Genomic DNA, 5548 nt, shown 5'->3' with positions numbered 1-5548 from the left:
AGTGAGAAAAAAGACTGCTTTTAGCTACGGGCCACAGATGTTGTCGGCCACGAAGGCATTGCGTTTATGGGAGCCGCTGTCAAACACACCGTTGAGCTGGCCGTCACTTCCAGAGAACCTCTGGCCACGACAGCGCATATCTGCCCGGCCCACAAACCTGCCCTCTGCAGGCGACAAACCGCTCGAGAAACTATTGCGGCCAGAGAGGCTAATAACGAGTGGCAATTACCGATATCAAAACGTTCCAGCAGGATACAAAGAAAATATGGTAAGTGTGTAGGTCAGTAGGTGAGTTGTAAATACCACATTAGGAGTCCAATCGTCTGGTTTTTGAACCTCAGTCTGAACTGGGATTCTTTCTGGCCCTTGTTACCTCTTTGGAAGATATTTTTTAATCTGGTGAATGTCTGCGTGCACACACGGGTTGCACTACTGCAAACGTCATTGTGCATATTTGTATTCCAGTCACTCTTTCGTGGAAGATGATCATCAGTGACAAGTGGAGTTCTTGTCCACACTGTGCTTCAGATTATGTGGCACATAATATTACCCAGATGGACGTGGCAGTGTAGCACAGAAAATGCAGCGTATATGGCGCAAGCTACCAACGTATAAAATTTTTGCGGAATTGAATGTAAATATTTGTAATTTAGACGGTTTCTTTTAATAAGTAAGGGCATCGCTTCACTGTATGTGTAAATTTAAGTAGAAATCTGATGATATTTAATTGTACACTACTGGCCATTAAAACTACTACACCAAGAGGAAATACAGATGATAAACGGTTGTTCATTAGACAAATATATTATACTAGAACTGACATGTGATTACATTTTCACGCAATTTGGGTGCATAGATCCTGAGAAATCAGTACCCAGAACAACCACCGCTGGCCGTAAAAACGGCCTTGATACGCCTAGGCATTGGGTCAAACAGGGTTTGGATGGCGTGTACAGGTACGGCTGCCCATGCAGCTTCAACACGATACCACAGTTCATCAAGAGTAGTGACTGGCGTATTGTGACGAGCAGTTGCTCGGCCACCATTGACCAGACGTTTTCAGTTGGTTAGAGATCTGGAGAATGTGCTGGCCAGGGCAGCAGTCGAACATTTACTGTATCCAGAAAGGCCCGTACAGGACCTGCAACATGCGACCAAATGTAGGGTTTCGCAGGGATCGAATGAAGGGTAGAGCCACGGGTCGTAACACATCTGAAATGTAACGTCCACTGTTCAAAGTGCCGTCAATGCGAACAAGAGGTGACCGAGTCTTGTAACCAATGGCACCCCATACAATCGCGCAGGGTGAGACGCCAGTATGGCGATGACAAATACACGCTTCCAATGTGCTTTCACTCTGATGTCACCAAACACGGATGCGACCATCATGATGCTGTAAACAGAACCTGGATTCATCCGAAAAAATGACGTTTTGCCACGCGTGCACCCAGGTTCGTCGTTGGGTACACTATCGCAGGCGCTCCTGTCTGTGATGCAGCGTCAATGGTAACCGCAGCCATGGTCTCCGAGCTGATAGTCCATGCTGCTGCAAACGTCGTCGAACTGTTCGTGCAGAAGGTTGTTGTCTTGCAAACGTCCCCATCTGCTGACTCAGGGATTGAGACGTGGCTGCACTATCCGTTACAGCCATGCGGATAAGATGCCTGTCATCTCGACTGCTAGTGATAGGAGGCCGTTGGGATCCAGCACGGCGTTCTGTATTAACCTCCTGAACCCACCGATTCCATATTCTGCTAACAGTCATTGGATCTCGACCAACGCGAGCAACAATGTCGCGATACGATGAACCGCAATCGTGTTACGCTACAATCCGACCTTTATCAAAGTCGGAAACGTGATGGTACTCATTTCTCCTCCTTACACGACGCATCACAAAAAACGTTTCTCCAGGTAACGCCGCTCAACTGCTGTTTGTGTAAGACAAATCGTTTGGAAACTTGCCTCACGTCAGCACGTTATAGGTGTCGCCACCGGCGCCAACCTTGTGTGAATGCTCTGAAAAGCTAATCATTTGCATTATCACAGCATCTTCTTCCTGTCGGTTAAATTTCGCGTCTGTAGCACGTCATCTTCGTGTTGTAGCAATTTTAATGTCCAGTATTGAATTTGTCTGTGCCTTACTGTGGAACTTATAAGCTGTGGGAAAAATCCAAAGGAATTGTTATTTGCATCAACTAGCAACTATAATAGCAGTGCTTGTGCATTATAAAATCGTTAGGAAGGGAGGTGTTGCGCGGAGCGCGTGGAGAGATCGAGACCGTTTCCAGCGCTTGTAGCGTGCGGAAGTGTGGTGTTAACACTGTCGCAGTAGAGAGTACCATTTCGGCGGCATCATGTACGAGCGCCGGTCAGATTTCTAGTAGCAGGAGTAAAGACAGTGAACGGGTGGAAGAGGCTGCTTTCATTACGATTGCCCGTTCCTGTAATCAGCCGTGCTCCACAAGATGCTACCATCTTCAACAACAGCAGCAGTTCCAGCAACACATTCGTCGTCGGCTCCGAGTTTCGTCATATGCACAGCACTGATGTAAGACTGTTCATTGGTAGAAAGTATTAACGGCTATGTGATTTGATTGATAAAATTTATTTAAATACTAATGAGTTAAACTCAGGGTGATTGTGTCCTCATTGTCCTCAGACATTGTTACCAAGACGTGTCCTTGTTCCTTCCATTCGTTAAATGATAACCGAGTGTCATAAGAAACAAATGGAATAATTACAGCCAGTTTATTAACGAATAATTTCACTTTTAAGAATTTTAGCCTCAGTCTACTTTCAGTTAATAGTTGTACAACAGAGGCTTCAGTATATGTGTAAAGTAAAGAAATTTCATTTTTCAAGTGTGAATGTCAATCACTGGAAAAAAATCCTAGTCTAAGGAAATGCAAAAATTAAGGGTGTGGAAGTTTTATTTATTTCACATATAGTTGGAGCACATGGCTGTTTGGTTTGGAACGTATTCTATTATTTATTTCTGTTCAAGTCAGTAAAAAAGGCTCAGTTGTTCAGACAATAATTTGAAATCCAATTTGCGAAGTAAAGGTGCTTGTTTATTTTCTAAATTTCTTTGATTACGTTGCGTTGAGGTCACTGAAAGTCATTATTCACGTAACGAAGTTCAACACTAACATATAGTTTAATAGCATATTTTTTATCATTAATCGCCTGATTTTTCAAAATTTAATGACAAACATAAGAGTGACTTCTCAGTTTTCCTATCATTACACACTCACTTAATATTAGTGTCAAAGAACGTAACAACCTTCAACTGCCACGTCAGTGTTTAGTAATACATGTTTTTCTTTCTCATCATCTCTTACGGGATTTTTGATGTAAATTACCCTAGTGGTCTGGCGGCCATTAATTACTTCCTTTTCGTTCATTAGTGTAGCTTTTGGATTCATGATCAGTGGCACCCCTTTTCTGTCCAGTGTTGTTCGTGAGTGAGTGCACAAAATAACTTACATTGTTCCAAATTATAACCCTGGTCACCTTAGTTACTTTTTATTTAAGTAGACTTTTGCATTAGAAGGGTCTGTTGTACACTTTCTTCCTACTTATTTGTATTATTTCTTCAGGAATGATAGCCTTATCCAGTTAGTAAAAATCCATTAGGCATTCATGCGATCCATGGTCATATTTTATATCGCAAGCAGGATAGACCGATTGGTAAGGGAGATGTTACAACAGATCTCCCTTCCTCCAGTCGAGTGTTGACATCGCACTGACGCAGTGATTTTGCAGTGGCATTGTCCAACAAAGTGTCCTGCACTTATTATCTAATTATTGCTGCATTTGTCTAGACCCGTCACGTAGTATTAAAAAGTAATGGTTATTTACAACATTAGTAAAACTCAACTTAACTTAAGAAGGTCTAGTAAAATAGTAAGCATACGGAAATTATCGCTACGAAAAGTTTAGACAATTAAAGCATGCATGAATATAATAATATATGAGTTAACATGCTGAAGATCTACCAAAGCTCCCTTGTCTTGTAAACAGATTACTGCTGAAGAGGTGTATCAGATTAAAATTATTTTAAGAGGTTTAGAAATAAAATTATGTAAAATCAGTATTAACATTTCGTGCTGCATTCGTCTCTGTTGTTATTTAGATACGAAGTAAGGCAAGGGCTTTGCACGGCCCGTGCTTAGCACCGTTGTTTAAATACACTGATTCGCCACTGATTTCTTGGCAACGGCCTTGCCGCAGTGGATACACCGGTTCCCGTGAGATCACCGAAGTTAAGTACTGTCGGGCGTGGCCGGCACTTGGATGGGTGACCATCCTGCCGCCATGCGCTGTTGCCATTTTTCGGGGTGCACTCAGCCTCGTGATGCCAATTGAGGGGCTACTCGACCGAATAGTAGCGGCTCCGGTCAAAGAAAACCATCATAACGACCGGGAGAGCGGTGTGCTGACCACATGCCCCTCCTATCCACATCCTCAATGAGGATGGCACGGCGGTCGGATGGTCCCGATGGGCCACTTGTGGCCTGATGACGGAGTGCTATGATTTCTTAAGCTATGTCGAACATCACTGCTCACGAAAATTTTCTTTGTGTATCGGAAATGCTCTGATATTAGTTTGGTATAGGATTAAATCTACGTTTATATTGATTCTGTTGTGTGGCACTTTAGCGTTTAGTTGCTTAGTCTAACCTGCGGCCTGTACGACAAATAGTCGCGCGGGATTAGCCGAGTGGTCTAGGGGGCTGCCGTCATGGACGGTGCAGCTGGTCACGGTGGAGGTTCGAGTCCTCCCTCGGGCATGGGTGTGTGTGTTTGTCCTTAGGATAATGTAGGTTAAGTAGTGTGTAAGCTTAGGGACTGATGACCTTAGCAGTTATGTCCCATAAGATTTAACACACATTTTTTTGAGTACGACAAATAACGAGTAGAAGTTGTAGGCTCACTACCCGCTGCGAAAATCGGCGAGGTATGACACTGGTCTGCAGAAATGTCTTATTTCGTTAGACGTGAGGACGCCTCTGCACACGTCTACTTCAGCACAGTTTCACGTTTTCATTTTACGATGACTATTTTTCAGTTGGCGGAATACATGTTCGCCACAACTGACAAGCAGTTTCCAGAATTTCCACATTCCGTTAAACCGAATTAGAGGACAGACATTCCGTATCAATAAGCGGGTTAACTAGTGTACACAAGCCCTACTGCATCAGCAGTAGGGAAGTCTCGTGTTTTGGACAGAAACTGTCGCGATGATTATTGCATGAACACCACTGTATACGGTGCCATTAGCAAGTTCAATACCTACTGATTCTATATCAATAATCGTTTACCTTCAACGTGTAATCGTTTCTTTGTAGGTGGCATCGAGGACGATGTCATTTATATCTGCTGTAAATGACACGGTAATTTTTAGAAAAATAAACCATAAATAACTTAGATGTCTTTTGGAAGTAAGGGTAGTTCCAGAACAAATTTTGTCCTTTTATGTGTTGCAAGTATGCGCACAACGTGCCGCTTAATGGTGCTGAAGACGTTTAAAACCAACTGCGTTAAA

General features: G+C 43.2%; 1 pseudogene; it reads left to right on the top strand.

Moving 5' to 3' along the window:
* Positions 1 to 4214: 4214 nt before the first annotated feature.
* On the top strand, positions 4215 to 4331 carry LOC126189427 (5S ribosomal RNA; annotated as a pseudogene).
* The last annotated feature ends 1217 nt before the right edge of the window (positions 4332 to 5548 follow it).

The sequence above is a fragment of the Schistocerca cancellata genome, chromosome 5, assembly GCF_023864275.1.
Source record: "Schistocerca cancellata isolate TAMUIC-IGC-003103 chromosome 5, iqSchCanc2.1, whole genome shotgun sequence".
Lineage (NCBI taxonomy): Eukaryota > Metazoa > Arthropoda > Insecta > Orthoptera > Acrididae > Schistocerca > Schistocerca cancellata.
This window is presented reverse-complemented; position numbering and strand designations above follow the sequence as displayed.